The sequence below is a fragment of the Amblyomma mixtum genome, chromosome 2, assembly GCF_055824585.1.
Source record: "Amblyomma mixtum isolate Tamu chromosome 2, ASM5582458v1, whole genome shotgun sequence".
NCBI classification, from domain to species: domain Eukaryota; kingdom Metazoa; phylum Arthropoda; class Arachnida; order Ixodida; family Ixodidae; genus Amblyomma; species Amblyomma mixtum.
In genome coordinates, this window is record NC_143013.1 from 315,258,785 (window position 1) to 315,276,879 (window position 18,095).

The 18,095-nt window shown below is 47.0% G+C and overlaps 1 protein-coding gene across 2 annotated transcripts in view; it reads left to right on the forward strand.

Annotated features, from left to right (window-relative positions):
• Positions 1–18,095, forward strand: part of LOC149365052 (uncharacterized) — a 347,207-nt gene that overhangs the window by 16,862 nt on the left and 312,250 nt on the right. The window lies entirely within an intron of this gene.

An 18,095-nucleotide genomic window follows, 5' to 3' on the forward strand; every position in this document is an offset into this window, starting at 1 on the left:
GGAGGGCACCACACGGATGGGTGGCAACAGCGTTGGTGGCACCTCTGGCCGTAGCAGGTGGTTGCGTCAGCCGTTGACTCCCCGGAACGGGCTCAAGAACGGCAGGAAGTCTACAGTGCGACGCCGTAGAAGTCGAGATCACCGGAGCAGTAGCCGGCGTTGCTCGCATCCATCCGATGCGTTCTGACCCGCCGGAACCTCCGCTTCTCTGTTCTCGCCACCGTGCCACGCTATCCCTCGCGCTTTTATAGCCTTGTCGTTGGTACACGTCATCCTTGTCTTCGTCGCCATCGTCTTCTCTTCTCCACCAATCAACTCTTCCCACCTCACCGAATACTACTTCTTCATCATCTTTACTCTTGGATTAATACACGTCATGCTTATCGCCATCCTCTTCGTCTTCTCCAGATTTTAGTTCCTACTTCTACTTCCAATTTCCTAATATAAGTGACAGCCAACTAGCAGCCTAGTCGTAGGAGGATGTTTAGCGACAGAGAATTCAGGCTACGGATGAGACTCTTCCTCTTGGCGCCACGTAGGCACTTTAGCGAGTGCCGTTAGGACTACTGCGTCTCAGGCCATGTGATCTATGCGGGTTTGAAGATGCGGTGCATCCCGTTTTGTCTTCACGTTCGACCTTGCTTACTCTTGCTATATAGTGCATTCAAGTTACGTGCAGTAGCAACGTACCCACTTCTTGCACAGTTGGGAGTGGCTATCTCGAGATGGGAACGCTAGGTGTATGCCCCTGCTGTAAATTCTTTACACCAGGGGAGCGCGAAAAGTTTTGGAATTAGCATTCCCCAACGCACAGTAGTGATCATAAACACTTCTGTTTGACCTCCTCCACCCTTTTCTTATTTTTCCCTGTTGTCTATCTCCTTTACACGTCAAAAAGTCAAAAAAGAGACAGCAGAATTCCTTACTTTAAACACTGTCCGGAACAGGCGTTATATTATCACCTCCGGCAACACAGATCCTCAAGCACCATGGTGAAAAACTGAGCAGGACTTGTATTTTTCTGTCACTTAGTTGGGCAATAGAATTAATTTGTTCTTTTAGTTTTATTGCGCTTCTTAATTGGCGGCTCTCAACGAGCAGTACTCAGCTGAAGGAAAGTTGAGAACGCTTAAATATCGATGTTATTTCACCATGAAGAACATTGACCCCGAAGTTAAATCAGCGCCGTCTTGTACTTCCATCGCATGTTTCTGCTATTACAATCGCACACACTAATAAGGAAGATCGTCTGGTTCTGTAGCCGCTTCTAAGCGAATGTGTAATCCAAAGTTGCACACAGACCGGTGGGATATAGTTGGTGACACTAGGAAGAAGCAATGTGCAACCACGCGAACAAACGATGGACCAGGGAAGACAAGCAGACAAAGCCCGCGCGTTGTCCTTCATCTTGCTTGTGTCCTTGTTTGTTTGTGCCGCTGCACTATCCATTCTACTTGAAATCTCATCCAAACATGCCCACTCATATTACCGTAAATGCAAGGCTTCCGCTGAACACGTCGGACTAAAACGCGAATCGCTAGATCGAAAGTTTCGTTAGTGTGCGCTTCATATTTTTCAGTCTTTGTATAAAAGACAGGAACTTTTAAGTTTTCTTTTTTTTCTGGCTTAAGGCTGGGAGTTTTTTTCGGCTCTCAGATAAAAAATTTTCCGCGCACTGAAGGCCACGGAACGTGGGCTCGACGCGCGCCGAACTGCGGCGAGCAGATTCACTCCAGCGACGCTCTCTCGGAGGGGCTCCCCTTTCGGGATGATAAATCAAACCCAGAGCACAGAAGCCGCCGGAGATCACTGGTAATTTCATCGGGGATACCACTGGCTGCAAGGCCAGGGACTGCGGTGGATTTTGCTGCTCTCTTTTTCCGAGCCGTGAGGCTTTCTGCTACATTTGCGCCTCGCCATTTGTCAGCCGCCCTTGCGGGTTCTGGCTGCGCCAGTTTCTTTTGCGAGTATCGCTTCTCCTACCCTCCGAATTCTGCGACGTGGATTGCGGAACCAGGAAATTCCGAGGCCGATTTTTACTTGAACCATCCGCAGCATTCGCCGTTTGTTCTTCCTCTTTCTTTGTGGCTCACCCTTGAGAGAAACGAAGTTTACTTGGGCTCTCTGAAACTCGCTTGGCCTCGGCAACCTCTTACAAACAAAACCTGCGACCATAAATGTCCGTTGTTTCCATGGCTACATGCATACAGTCACTGTACATGAACACCTCTTTCCACTTTTCTTGAATACACAGCATGCCAGCAATTTGTTTTTGTCGCAAGTCCGCGTCATAATGTATGCAAAGCATCTTTATTACTTCAGCTCTACGACAACTCTTGCGGTTTATTATAGGTGCACCAGAAAAAAAAATTAAGGGAATGCTGGTCATACCGCAAAACCGATTCACTTTTGGCAGCTCGTATAACTTTCGCATTGCGAATCTCACGCAGAAAGGGCGACTGCCACCAGCTGCGACGCGTTCTCACACTGAACCACGACGAAGTGCTATTGGCAGCATGCTGCGCATCGCAGGCAAGCTGAGAGGCGGCCGTATGGAACAGTTCTCTAGCTGAGGAAGTGACAATAAGGATTTCAAGGCAGATACGTCGAACCAACTGTCTAACTTAAAAACTTCATAAAACGCGCTAGCATTTCCAAACGACTGGCGGTACCAAGGCATATGCCATAAAGCATAGAATCAAACCGTGTATTCTTTAATATTTTCATTTTTGTACGTACTGATGCACTATGTAGTTATCACAGCCCCCAACCAAATTTTAAAACTGGGGGACGGGAGGCTGCAAACACGTTCACACAACTCTACATTACAAAAACCACTTAAAAAAGTAGCAACTATTTCATTTCTTTCTCCCTGTGAGTGTACGCTGTAGTTTCGTAGCCGGTGCATAGCTCTGCTTTTTTGACAGCAGTCGCATTAACCGTGTTTAGCGAGGTCAGATTACAAACACTATTAGCAGATGTGTGACAGGCCACCTCATTTATGCTTCTGATTTATTTGCTACGCGACACACGTATGTAATGCATGTATATACACACAAGCTACTGTATTTTCAATAAAAACTCTCCTCGGTTTTAACGCCTTTCGGCGGACACCGTATTCTAGGCCCACATGCCACAAGCCCTTGCATTCCATCACTCAGAGCGCGAATTGCCAAGGCTTTCAACGCGGCGCAAGCGGCTGCCCCGAGACCCACTAGGGCGCCTCTCCCGGGCTTTTCCGGCGGCCACCCTTCGCTCTCTGGGCGAAGCCCCGCCGGTGGTAACTCTGGCCTCGGAAACAATTAATCTTACCCGCGGCGAAAGGGACGTCGGCCGCTCCTGTGGGTTCACGCTCTGTGGATTGCGAACCACCAGCCACACTGGCCGGTGGGCAACACTGCAGCCCCGTTCTAGCTACATTGCGCCACTATATCGCCACGCTCCGACACTTCATACCTATAAGAAACAGCTACATGTTTGAGAAAAACACGGCAAAAACATGGCGATAGGTGGTACTGACGCCAAGGCAGAGTTTGTATACTCTCAGACGTCCGGTAGTACGCGGACGCAGCGTGAGCAAATGTTAAGAGTTGCGATGTTAGTTTTTTACTCCAGTTTTTTTTTACTGCTTTGTCAGCGCTTTGTTTGCCTACTTCAGTCTGTACCTTGTATTGGTGCTCTAAAAATTATTTACTAGGGAAAACATTTTCCACCTTTTGTCAAGAGCTATGAGGCATGCTCATCGTTTGTTTGTCACATCAGTAATTTAAAAAAAAAAAAAAAACTAGACAGCAGGCTCGCTAGTTGCGTGTGTGCTAAAAGTAGAGGCTTTTAGGACTAACTTTGGGGGCCCTTCTCCAAATGTGTGGTCTACATCTTTTATTGTATATTTATTGATCTTTATTAAGATTATTGATTTCTTTGAGGCACTGGGAAACGAAGGCTTGTTCCTGACTTCAGCCTGCACTGAGAACACGAATGCTTATGAAATTCACAGCAACGATAAGAATAAAATAACCTTAGCTAAATTCTGAGTGGGCTAGTGATGAGTGGGCTAATGACATAATAGTCGAAATCAAGAACGAATTCGCTTCGTCAGGGCATGTAATAAGAAGACAAGATAGCCGATGGTCGATACGGGTAACAGACTGGATACCAGGAGAAGGCAAGCTTGGCAAGTGGCGGAAAGAAGTTATGTTTTGCGGACGAGATTAAGAAGCTTGCAGGGATAAGGTGACCGCACCTGATACAGAACAGAGCTAATTGTAGAGATATGGCAGAGACATTTGTCCTGCTGTGGGCAGGCTAATGAGGACGATAGCTTAAAGGGGCTCTGAAACACCTTCTGTGGAGAGCACATCTGCTCGCTCATGAACGCCTGGGCCAAATAATACACTCCTGCACGCCGCAGAGAACCAACAGTCACGCGAGAAAGTTAGCGAGCCCTTTCCGGCGACTTTTTCATGCTCGCACTCTCCTCTGTCGCACGCTGCTGCGTACGCCAGTTCAGATATGGCTGTTGGTTAGATTCTGTGAGCAACCATGGCCGCAGCCAATAAGCCGCTTAGCTCTGGCGGGTCAGGAAACTCCGCCCCTGGCGATGAGGCCGGTAGAGGAGTGCCGTCCTTTCAAATTGCATAACGTTATGAGATGAGAGGGAAAGGCGCGAAGATGCGGAAATTAAGATTTTGACTATATATTCCTCAGCTTCTACAAAGCGCATTAAAAATTTTTGCTGAAGGTTATTCGTGAAGCGGTGCCCTTTAACACCGCATGCATACTGCAACTTTATTAGAGCCCCTTTCAGAGCCCCTTTATTAAAAGAAGACATGCTGTGCAAATATATCCACAGTGCACACTGAGTGTATTATGGCTTCAAGCTGCGAATGCGGTTGTATAAAATGTAGTAAGCATCCTCTTCGTAAACCAATAGTTTACTAAATCGTGAACGTTGCTTTTTTTTTTTTTGATGAACTCCGACGCCGTCAATGCTGCACTGCTGCAATGCTGCACTGGAAGCCGGGACCTCTCAAGCTGTCTATACAGCTTTCTCGCTGGCTGTCCTCGCAATACCAAGTTGCGGAAATAAACCTTCAATTTTCAAAAAAAAAAACAAAAACTAACGTGGTCCTAATTGCGTCGACCTCACCATTGCGCTGCTGCCTTTGAGCTGTCCACAAAAGTAAAAATATTGCGAACTGCGTCGGGATTGGCACTAGACAGCGCTGCCTTCGTTTCGTTTACTAGCAGTCATGGAGGAAAAAGACGGCAGAATGCGTTCATCTTGACTGTCGACAATGGACAAACTCTTCCGTAGGTGTTGAATTGTGGTGCTTCTAAATCTACGGCTGCTTCTTATTTCTCCTTCTAAACCTTCTGCGTGAGTGTAAACAGCGGAATCAATTACGTCGTAAACTACTGCTGCATCTAAGAATGCCGCATGTTCGGATAATATGCGTTGAGCCGTCTCTCGTTCATAGACAAAATTTAACCACATCATATAAAAACAGAAAAAAATTGCATAGATTGCGTAGAGACTGCCAGCCACGCCCTTTAAGCAGAACAGAAAAGCCGTTGGTGGGGCCGCGGCAGGCTAAAGCGACAAGCCTCGGAACAAGCACCTGAACTCCCCACGCATTGAATGCGTCACATCACGAACTAATCTATGACGCGATATTACTTTAGCGAACTCTTCCCCAAGGTGAATGTTTCAAATTACGTATTACAAAAGCAGACGACCGACTTGGCAAAACGTACCAGCTCTCAACAAACTAGATGCAGGAAACTTGGCAATTTCCTCACTGGCGTCCCAGAACCCTCCTCGCAGCGCCGCCTCTCCTCCTCCGCTCTTTTCTCCCTTCTCCTCTTTTTTTCTTTCACGGCTGTTGCGCTCTTCGGTCTATTCCTCCGGCGAGTCTGCCTCCGCGCACCGCCGCCGCGAATCTGCGCGTCTTCTGAACCGCGGCCTGGTCAGCGCGCCTCTCAATGTGCTGACGCATGAACACGTAGGTGGTGGTGGAAACGTTTATTGCCAATGATGTAAATCGTAGGGGGCGCCTGGTTTGCCGCAAAAGTTTGCATGATTACGAGAATTGGTCTGGGTATCGGGCATGCAGCAGCAGTCCGGGTTTGTAGTTGTCGCCAATGTGCAGCCTGCGCTATGGTGAGGGACGGAGCGGGGGGTGCGTATTACCTTCTTTTGTCTCGGTAATACGAGAGAATATCACGGAAGGAGACCAGGTAGTGCGCGGGCCGCGGGCGAACGGACCGTCGTGTGAATCGCCCTTTAACGCCATTTTAAGTACGTGCGCAGTCGCCTTCTTTGCGCGGGGAACGTGCCGGCCACACAAATGGCTCGAAGGGCAACGCGAAAATCGCGAGCCGGCCGCCCTAGAAGCTCGCCAGGAGCAGAACAGCTGTGAAAGACAATACGAGCAGAATCGCTTTATTAAGGCGAAAGCCTTTAATGCCTCATACTGTCGTGAGCAGGGAATGCACTACCTGGTCTCCTTCCGTGATATTCTCTCGTATTACCGAGACAAAAGAAGGGAATACGCACCCCCCGCTCCGTCGCAGGCTGCACATTGGCGACAACTACAAACCCGGACTGCTCAATACCCAATACTGCTGCATGCCCGATACCCAGACCAATTCTCGTAATCATGCAAACTTTTGCGGCAAACCAGGCGCCCCCTACGATTTACATCATTGGCAATAAACGTTTCCACCACCACCTACGTGTTCATGCGTCAGCACATTGAGAGGCGCGCTGACCAGGCCGCGGTTAATTCAGAAGACGCGCAGATTCGCGGCGGCGGTGCGCGGAGGCAGACTCGCCGGAGGAATAGACCGAAGAGCGCAACAGCCGTAAAAGAAAAAAAGAGGAGAAGGGAGAAAAGAGCGGAGGAGGAGAGGCGGCGCTGCGAGGAGGGTTCTGGGACGCCAGTGAGGAAATTGCCGGAAACTTCGCGTCTTAGAGGTTCTGAAATCTTCAAAGAATTCTGTCCTCTGCATGAGTAATATTTTTTTTTGTCCTCATGCGCCTTCCCCTGGAAGCTGGAAAGATAGTAGTTTGCCCGGTGCTTTTCATTTTATTTTTTAATCCGCTAGATTTCAAAGCAGGAAAATATCTTTTTTTTTTTTTTTACCCTGGAATCCGATTGGTTACCGCGATTCGGATAGAGATGAACTTTGATTTGTCTAAAGTGTAGAACGGAGTGGTGCGACTAGTAGGATAGGTGTCATGCATGCGTGATGTGTTGTCCATGTCCCACATCAGCAGTTAGCATTTGCAGCCTTCCTTAGCGTTCTGCTATTCAGTCGGAACGATCTCACCTGGAAAGACGTTATTTAGTCGCAAGCTGAAATGAGGACAGCAGCAGAGAATGTGCTCGGTGGGCTTCCCCACCTGCACTGGTAGAATGCTAGAGCGCCAGCTGTGTCAATTATAAATGACGTGCTCCCCTAAACAGAGGGCTCAGAAAGCTGCAAGCAAAAAAAAAGGAGCAGGAAGTTCGTCCGTTTCATCTTTCATGGCCGTGTACGCAGGCCTCTCACGTTCTCCACCACCGCCGTAGTGCGATTGGAAGTGTCTTAGCAGACGCTACGTGAGCAGCTGCTTTCCTTCATAGCTAGTTCAAATTGGGCGCATCTTGAAATTCGTAATTTCAGTGCAACAGCAGTTACATGCTAGAAGAGACAAGTATACGACAGTGTGTATACAGCGCCTACAAGGAAGGCTCTAAATCGGCTAAATGTCTTATTAGAAGCACAAAAAGCTGCGGCGCTAAGAGACAAAGCACACAATGCAAGGCTCTAGGAAATCAGGAAACCAAGGAAAGCAATGGAGAAAATCGTTCCCCATTGATTTTCTATGGCAGGCTTAACTGCTCGATGCGAGTGATAGAAAAACTTTAATGCTACGCATCGAATTAACCAATACCTTAAATATTTCCATAAAAGTACCTTACAGTAATCCAACATTAAAAACTTTTGTCTGTCCAAGAATGCTGGACAGGAGCTAAACAGGAGTTTGGAAGGCGATGGACACAGGCGAAAGCTTATTCTTTTTATTTTCTGCTTTCTGTTTCTACAAATGTCTTGGTTTTTTCTTGTTTTTTTTTTTAGAAACGTAAAAAAGGTAACTAAGAGCTTGTAGAACTTTCGGAACCCAGTAAAACCATGCTGAGATATGCACTGTAAGAACACTGTTTTCACAACTCTTGTTTGCACTTAACCGCTTGTGCCTCGTTCTTTTATTTTGCCGCTTACGGCACCACAAATGCCTCTTGTTGCAACGCACTATAGCATACGCAGCATGAATGATAGTGTACATGCGGAGCTGCCAATCGCTTTGATGACCAAATCCTAGGCAGGAAATCTAGTTTCTGTTGTTCGCAGTCAGCATAAAATGTCCAGTGTCGCCAGCTGTCTCTGCGCGGCATATTTTTAGTTCTCCTTTTGTCGAATGAAGTCTGTTCGCTTAGTGCCGCTTTTAGAACAATGTCTTGAACTACTCAGCAGCGATTTGCCATGTTTCTCGTTGTTGTGCTGTATGTTCGTTCAAGATGGGCGCACCCTTGAAGAAACAGGAAAATATTTTGCTTGCAGAAAAACATACAGCAAGTAAAGATGCGACGTGAAATGTCCACTGGGAAAGAAAAGCTGGAGCAGATGCTCGAGCAGATATTCCTGCAGAACTAATCAATCTTGGAGAACTGTTTAGCGCATGCAATGCTCCCCGGTGTGTACCCGTGTGCGCCGGAAGAGGGGACAGGAAGGGGAGGGGAGCGTGTGTATAAGGTTACTGCCATCTCTGGTTATGGTGATCGATGTGGGCTTGGGCACAGGTGCCATCTTGGGGTTTTGGGGTGCCCCAGCTATCGCTTTCGCTAAGTTCCACGGTGGCAGCGAAAAATGCCCTGGAACTTATCTCTCAGTCGTTAGTTCTTCTGCCTAGCTTTAATGCATCGCGCGCCTCTCCTCGGCGCTGTTTAGCGAATGTTGCAGCTGACTGCTCTGATGAGGCTAATAAAGAAAAGACCGAAAATAATAGTGCTCCGGCCCGTGCTAGGTTTGTATGGCTGCCAGACGGGAAAGAAGAGGCCGAATAACGCCAGGCAGTCGAGGCAAGGGACAGAAGAAGGCACTAAAGAAGCCAGTTACCGCGGATCTGGAGGCGACGCTGGAGCAACAAAGTCCGCGAAACAAGCGCCCACAGCAGCGCACTCTTCCACAGCCTCCGAGGCTTTCCTTTTCTTCACGTCGACGGCGCAGCTTCGAGCACATCGGCATCTTTCCTCGCTGAAAATATCTCCAAACACCGTGGCAAGCCCACACGCAGTCGAGACGTTTTCCTCCCATTTCTCGTCGCGCGCACTGGTGCAAGAATTCTGATGATGATGACATTCTTCTTTTTCGGTTTTTTACTCATCTGCCCACAGTAACGTGTGCACAAGTGCCCGTTCACCTGCAACCCGATCAACGTTGTCCTCGGGCTGCAATTAGTTCCGGTATCGTGGAAGGCGTGTGGAGTGCTCGTCGCACGGCTGCCATCGCGCCACTCCTCCGTCGAGAGCACTCGTTGCAGCGCGTAAGTGCGGACGCACTGCACAGTTCTCGGAGAACTCGGGAGTCTCTTCCCTCCTGCTTATTCGAAACATGAGGACGCGTTTCGTCTGTACGTGTGTTTGTAGAAACTCGTCCTGCTTCCTCATAGCATCTGGTTCATTTGGCTGAGTGCTGGAGTACTTAACAGATGCGCGCAGACAGTTCACAGCTACTTAAGCTAATCAAAGGGATGCGAGTGTACGCAAGCTCATTTCCGACGCACACATGCGCAGACACTCACTCGACGAGTCTGGATCTCACAGGATAACAAAACCCTGAGAAGAAAAAAAAAGTTTCTCCGGCAATGTAAAGTAGTCGCGGTGAAACTACGCCCAGTGATTTCAACAAAGACGTACGCCATGATGCTTGTCAATTCAGTGAAGAAGTTTAACCACTTCATTAAGAAAAATTCAAAGCAATAGGGCATAATATTTGAGTAAACGATGATAAAAAGTAGTTTGCGCGCATTAGAATATTTCGGCAATGAGACCTTGATAAAACCAACCAAAACCGAACGGAGGGCTTCGACAGCGAATAATACAACACTGGGAACTAAACTATTTGCTTCGTGCAAGTGGGCACTGGAGTCTGTCGTGTGTGCTTTGGAAAGTGATCGAATCGAAGACATCAAGCGGCAGAACGCTGAGTATGGACGTGAGCGTAGAGACGACAAAATGGGCCTGTCAGACGCCCTATAGGGCACTCACCTGTGAAACGTCAAAATGAGCCTACCGCTCCATGCATCTCGACCGCTAATGCCAGTCAACTTTCACTGATTAATGCGCTCTGCCGCTAAGTTTACATCAAATATTTTTTTTTTCGTAAGGTGACTAACACAAATAGAAGCACAACTGTTTTCTTTGCTCCACAACCACGACTGAAACTTCTGGAAAACCTGAATCCACCCCCCCCCCCCCCCCTTCCCAAATCTTGACGTGGCCGTCAAAAAAAAAATTATGGTTTTTTAGGAAAAGAAATCGTGCAGTAACTGTCTCATTGCTGGGAGGACACCTCGCTGTGCCATAAGGGAAGGGAGGAGTGAAAGAAGAAAGAGAGAAAGGAGCACCGTTGTGGAGGGCTCCGGAATAATTTCGAGCACCTGGGAATCCTTACGCGTTTTGACAACGCGCAGCAAACGGGCGCCTTCTGCATTTCGCCTGCATCGAAACGCGGCCACCGCAGTCGGGATCGAGTGCCCTAACTACTGAGCCACCACGGCGAGCATACCTTCAATGCCAGTCATGGCGTTCACTCTGCAACGGGCCCTTTTGAAGGATCTCTGTTCCTTTACTCGCCGCGATGTAACCCCGCTGTTTAAGAAGAGGAGGGTCTTGCTCACCTAATCATCATCATAGTGGGATGTTGGCATGGCTATCAAGTGCCCCTCGATAAGAACTGGAGTGTATAGAGCAAAAAAAAAAAAAAGGCACTTGAGCACAGAAATGAGTGTAAGGGGCTGTAGCTGTCCGCGCTTGAGTGAGTAGTGGTGAGTAGGCGGCTCTCCGCTGGTGAACTCCAGCGAGTAGAACATTCCTGATTATCGACCTCACGGTGGCCACGAGGCCGACATAACACCAATCTCCTACAGAAGAAAAGGTTTCCCAACTTTTTGCTCATATACTGGATCTCACAGCTCTTGGGGCAATCACTGTATGACCTTGTGTGTTATCATGGTATTGCAGAACCAAGAAACACGAGATGCACAATATAATTTCCACCACCATGAGACTATTGGACCCACCCGCTTTAACATGCTCTTCGTCATACCATTTTTTAAGACAGCCAAGTACATAACAAGAGAGAGCCTTCACTTGCTTCTGCGTGGAAATACTGGAGCAATAGAAAAATAGCCCTTTGTAACCAACGCTTTGATCCAGAGAGCAGTTACGGGATACCACAAAGATGCTTCGTACTGAGCAGCTTGTATAACATGGCCCGAGCGAAAACAACAAAGTCGCCTTCGGGAACACGAGATACGCGGCCTGTTTTCCTCGTCCGGTCAGAGCTTGACAAAGCCCTCAAGGTTGAAACATGACCGCGATTGCGGCCTTGGCGTCGCCGCCAAGGGTCTCTTTGATCAACTGCATGGCGTCGCTTGTGTAGGGAGAACAGGCCAAACACTCGGCTATCTCTTGGCTGTTTGCCATATGTATTTATATGGCACTTTTTGGCAGAATCTTACGCCTCGTTCGCAAATGTGAGATGCTCCTTGTCGTCGTTTTCCCGCACTCACTGTAATTGGCGGTGAGTGCACAACCCTTCAGCAGCACGTGTCCGGTGCAGGTACAGTCAGCATTAAAGGGACCACATTATTCACACTCGTTGTCTGTCCTATTTAACCTCCAAATTTAAAAATTATTACCGCAGTATCCAGTAGTGTTTCGGTCTTTGAATATCGCAAAGCATTTACCAGTCTTCCAAGCAAGAACCATACTCAGAGGGAAAAAACGAGCTTGTATTTTATCATACTTGTATCTGCACCTAAATTTTTGGCAAACCCAAAATTAGAAGATGCATTTAATTATAAAGTATAGGGCATAGACCTGTAATGTCAAACTGAGAAGGCAAATTGCAAATGCTATGACAAATCGCATGAGCATGCAGTTAGCTTTTTAGAGACGTCAGCTTTATTGAGCTAGTTTTTGTCGACCCCAAAGTAGCCTCGGGTAGATGGTGCCGCGCAAGGTTCGTTTTTTTCAATTCTTCATCGGCTCTGTGTGCCCACTCTCAAGTGGAAGACAAGACGAAAACGCCTATCGGTTCGACATCGTGGTCCTTATGTATACACCAGGCATGACAAGCGAATAGCTCTCACGAGTAGCTCTGCAAGTTTCACTATGGGCTGCGTGCGCCAGTGGACAGTCATCGGCAGTTGCTGCTGACATGCATTCAAACCACGAAGAGAATTTGCCACGCCGAGAAAATACATGCGTTTATCGAGAAGCACACGAGAAGGCAAAATATGCGCATGCTTTTTTTGAAAAGCAGTGACATAAAAGCAAGAACATCAAACACAACATTTGTATGAAAAACGAAAAGCCAGCAGAAAGAGTATTCCTAGCAGCGGAACTTTTGTAATGCCTGGTGAATGTGTGCAGTTTCGGACCGATGAAACTGTAACTGTCGAGCAATTTGAACTCTGGGCTGACTGGGTCAAGCATGACTGTAGGAATGACGAACGCACTAGGTTTAAGCTTTGGTAGAGAGGGGCAGGAAGATGGGTTTCTTGACAACGCAATCAAAATGAACAAGGGAGGTGAGCATTAGGGCGCTGAGCCAACATTTCGATAAGTGGACTTGTTCGCTAGAGCGAATGACTTTTGGTAATTGCTTTGGCACTGGATACCGGATATAGAAACCATTATCACCATAAAAACCATTATCACCATAATGCCTTACTGTGAAATATTATCACCATAAAAAGAAATACAAGCAACGGCTTACTGTAAAACATTTTATTCGTCGCAAAGAGCTTGGTGCTAAGAGGTCGTGTTAAGTGCTGAAGAGTGCATAGCCCTCGACGACTTTGGCAGCCCACGCCACCGCCAGAATTTGCGTTCTGGAGTCAGAGCTAGCCAGCACGGTCTCCCACTGCTTGAGAAAAAACGCTGTAAGAAGATCACCCGGAGATGGCTCTATTTCGAAATTCCATAGGATATGATCGTAGCTGGCTCGTTGGCCGCAGTGTATACAGTTCGGGTGGTATAGACCAGGATAAATGTTCGCGAGGAGTGATGGGGTGCGTACCGATCTCGTCTGTAGACGACGCCACGTAACCTCTTGTTCTTTAGTCAAGCTTTTGTCCAGAGGGGGGAAAGTTCTCCTCTAGTTTAAAATGACTGGTCACATCATGATGAGATCATGCAGTCATTCGTGAAATTCAGGGAGCCAGACCATTGCCCGGTCTACGAAACCTCGAGCTTTATTGTGAGGTGCTTTGTTCCCCGGATTTCCCGAATGGGCTGGGACCCATATCAGTTCAGAATAATTTGGTGAGAATTTGGTGGCGTTCAGGATTCTAAGGGAGAAGTAACGGTATCATGCGATGTATGGAGTTGCTCTGTGTATGCAAGCGGAACCTCTTAACTCGTGCAAGAGTTGTGAGAGGGGCTCCTATTATTATTGTTATAAAAGCAACCAAGCAAACGCAAACAAACAAACAAACAAACAACCTAAAACATAACTTGAACAACTTTAGGGAGCGGCATTAGCAGTTATACATTGATAAAAATGTGCTCTTTTAGTGTCCTACAAAACTCATGGTAGTTATTTATGCTTGTAATATGCTGCAGTTGTGCATTCCAATTCCTATTGGCAGCTTAAGTAAATTAATAAGCGGTATTGCGCGGGGCCTGTGGAGACGCTGTAGATAAGCGAGTAGAGTAAGTTGTTCTAGGTTGCAGAAACGTTACTGTAGGAAAAATTACGATATCCTTCAGTATTTTGAGCAATTAGTAACGCAATACTAGATGCTTTTATCGACGTTTAGATTATTAAGTAGCTGACAGGTGAAAGCAACAGTCGTTTGCGCAAAAATACTATTAAGCTCAAAACAGTATTTTAGGCTACGTGTAAAAGATGTAATGTGAAATGATGCGTTATAAGGTGCACAGCAAGTGAATCGATAATACTAGAAGGTACAAAAGAGCTATAAAGCGTCACCAATGTTTCAATCGGGAAGAGATGTCGCAGTCTATAAAATATGGATATATCTCTGTAAATCTTTGAGACTTTTTGCACGTAGGAGCGCCAAGTTAACTGATTGTCATCACCAGACCGAAGCATTCGCATCGGCTGGAGGAAGGCACTGTTCTGTATCATCATCATCAGCAGCAGCAACCTGACTATGCCCACTGGCCCATTGCAGGGCAAAGGTCTCTCCCATATTTCTCGAAATAAGCCTGCCCCGTGCCAGCTGCGGCCAACATATCCCCGCAAACTTCTAAAATCTCATCCGCCCACCTAACTTTCTGCCGCTCCCTGCTACACTTCTCTTCCCTTGGAATCCACTCCGTTACTCTTAATTACCGGCGGTTACCTGGCCTTCGCATTACTTGCCCTGCCCAAGCGCATTTCTTCCTCTTGATTTCGACTATAGGATGTCATTAACCTGTGTTTGATCCCTGACCCACACTGCCCTCTTCATGTCTCTTAACGTTACACCTCTTATTTTTATAAAACACATAACGCTCAAAGCAGTACGAGTCGATTAAAGCGCACTTTAATCTGATAAATTAAATTATATAGTTACAGAAAGGAGCAGCGTAGACATAGGACGATGACGCCGAACGACATAGGCGTGTCGATCAACTTCACTGCCCTGTGTCCGCGATTTTCCTTTCTTTAATGCCAAACCAACCAAGTACCCTTGGAAATCAAAAGAGGCATATGTGCTTTTTTTGTTATTATACACAGATGTTCAAATTCAAACCACCCCTTCCTCTTCTGCGCAAGAAAGCAATCACCTCGGCGTGGCTCGCAGTGCTCTACACTCCATTCTCCTATACGAATTTCCCCGCTTATGTTAGGCAATAAGTTGCCTACAACGTGCTGTTGACAACTTCGAGAAAGCACTGACTTCTTGTGAATATTCGTGTTCTTTAGGGAATGAAATTGGACGTCTTTCTGCTCTAGACGGCAGACACGTTTTCTGATCCTCTGGCGGATGTCGGAACGCAATTTTCGGCAGGGATTTCGCAAGGTGCTTTTTAGTCCTTTTCTGCTAGCAATCTGAAAACTGTGGCTGCATACCGTATGATTGCCACCTGCGGAAAAACTATCTACAGTGAATTTCGGGATCATAAAAATATTGCGACAAAAACAGAAAACAAGCATATGAATAATTTTCTACACGTGTGAAAACCTTTAGAACTGCTTCCGCCTTAAACCGCAATAACCTCCCGCGGGAAGAACGTCGAAAAATATCTGCGCAGCGCCTTTGCTGTTTCTATTAGGGTGAAAGAAAAAGCGATAACGCTCCGAATTCCGCGTTCCTATTTCAGATTATAAATCCTTCCTGTTTTTTCTCGCCGAAACACCTCGAAATCGTTTCCCTACGTATCTGCGGTGCTTGGCTATAAGAACAGGTTTTCTAGCCTTCGTTATTTTTTCTTTATATAGCGCTTACTCACAAAGTGCAGTTCTCACTTTTCCGGCATCAAGCGAAACATTTCGGGCAGCGTTTATTCAGTCGTAAATTATCGTATTATTAAAGATTTATCGGGTCACCTAAACTTTTGCTTCGTCAGTTTTGCTTGAACGTACTATGAATTTAAGCTTCGAAACGCTATTTCAAACCAGTCCACATATTATACCCCAGGAGCTGTAAAGGCGGCTATATAGAAAGCAACACAATAGCAACAAAAGCAAAAAAAAAAGGCAACCCGAAGTTCAGCGAAGGAGCGCTCGACCCCATTTTGTGTTCTGGCGCAACCACGGCGTGTTTGATCGTACACACGGTTTTTGAGGCCCTGCTTGGTTCGCAGGAAAGTGCCGACATGTGCGCGAACACCGTAATTATGCTCACCAAGCGTATAAACGCCTGGTGAGCCATAATTATTTATAGCTTGAAGCACGTGTTTTTTTACGACCCACTAGCGTCGTTACGTGGTCATTAGGCACACGTGGTGCGTGCTGTTCTGTGTGGCTTCCCTTTCCGTTTTCCTCTCTTTCTCCACTAAATGCAAATTATGTTGCTTGTTTGGCCGTTTTATTTAAAACACTAGTTCATTACAACACGCGCTTTTAACGACTTCTTCCTACCTCTGGTCCTTTGTGGCCACCTTTTTCGCGCTTTTTGGTGATTTGGGCGCGTAGCCATTAAACTTAAACTGCTTTACAACCGTTTAACAGCGTGAGATCTGAGGTTAAATTTTCAGGAAATGTGCGCCAAAAAAAAAAGAGAAGATCGTGCTTTGTAAACTCAAGACTTTCGAGGTAGGAACTAGTGGATGTGCACTACAAGCGGGCAAACGAAAAAAAAAGGAAGTGGTTTAAACAAAGGCATAACTTCACTTAAAAACAAGTAAAAAAAAAACAGATAACCCGCTTTTCTGGCACGATGTGTACAGGCCTCGAAAAGAAGCGCAGTGATCAAAGGTCATCGTGTACTGTTACATCGTAATGCTAAGTGGGCGGACCGAGTCAGATATGCGTTTCGGATAGGTACAGTCGCGAGCAAAAAAATATTAGCACAGATCACTGGCGATCAGAATTCGTATATCTCACCACGCGGCGCTGCGGTACGCAGACCTGCCTAACGGGCCGTTTCCATATTTGCAGCCTAGGGGGGGACGGCAGGAAGTAAGCTTTATCAAGCGTGCACCGCCCGAGCGTTGAAGTGCCGGCCCTACGTGACTGTGCTTGCGGCATTTATTTTGGCTCGGTTATCAAGCAGAGATGGCTTCTTCCTATTACTGTTTTTTTTATTTCCGCGATGGTTTGTCAAAAAGAACTCGCGGGTAGAATAGCTGATAGCGCTGCTTTTAGCCAGTAATTTTGCTGATCCGTGGCAGTCCACTGAACCCCCCTAATACTGTAGAATGGGAACGGCCCGGCACTCTCGTTATCAGCCTCTTCACCACCCGCAGCGCCACGCGTTGTCATTCCGGCGCTGTGGTGTTCCGTCTCGTGTGCTAATCTTTTTTACCCGCGACTGTACAACGCGGGAGAGACAGGACATAGTGACAGTGTCCTACCTCTCGTGAGCTGCATCTCTTCGCTATATCACACCAACTAGCCTAAAGAACCATCTTAACAAATATGCGCTCAGCAAGTGGCAATGTTTAAGTCTCACCATTTATGATCAGTATGCACGTAATTCTTTTTATTCTCATTCGAGATACTGTTTGTAGTCGGTATCGAACCCCGGGCCTTGCAGCAGGAAAGTAAGGAAGTCAAGTGGAATGACTCATTTCATCTAGTCATTTACTCCTTTCGCAAAGAATTTGGCAAGGGAGAGTACATCAGGTTATCCGATAATTTCCCTAGCTTTTGTTCGCGTCCTTACCGCGTGACTGATCAATTTGTCTTTTTGTCCTTGTTTTGTTTTCTGGTTGCGCACTCCAGGGTTCTTGTTTTTGCATGTCGTATTCCACCGATCCTCTTGCATCCTTATAGTGCGGTTCTTAATGTTTTCCGATTCTTCCACATCACTTCTTACTCGTCGTTTACACATAACGTGGCACTGTCGTTCGCAGTTCGGCGTGTCGCAGTATCCCCGCACGAACTTTCAACGCTTGCGCGGGCTCAGACGATACTCAATTAGATGCCGATTAAAATTGCATTTCACCGAATAGTATTTGTCTCACGTGCTCGATTGGTGGCAGCCAGACTTGCTCCTCCTTGAGAGGGGAGACAAAAGGCCGGGCCAGCGGGCAACGAAGCAGCATTTGAGGAGGCGGGTTCTGGCATTGCACCTGCCCGAAGGAAGGCGTTGCACTAAGTGGGCCAGCGCTGCTATTTCGGGATTAAGTATTCGGCGCGCA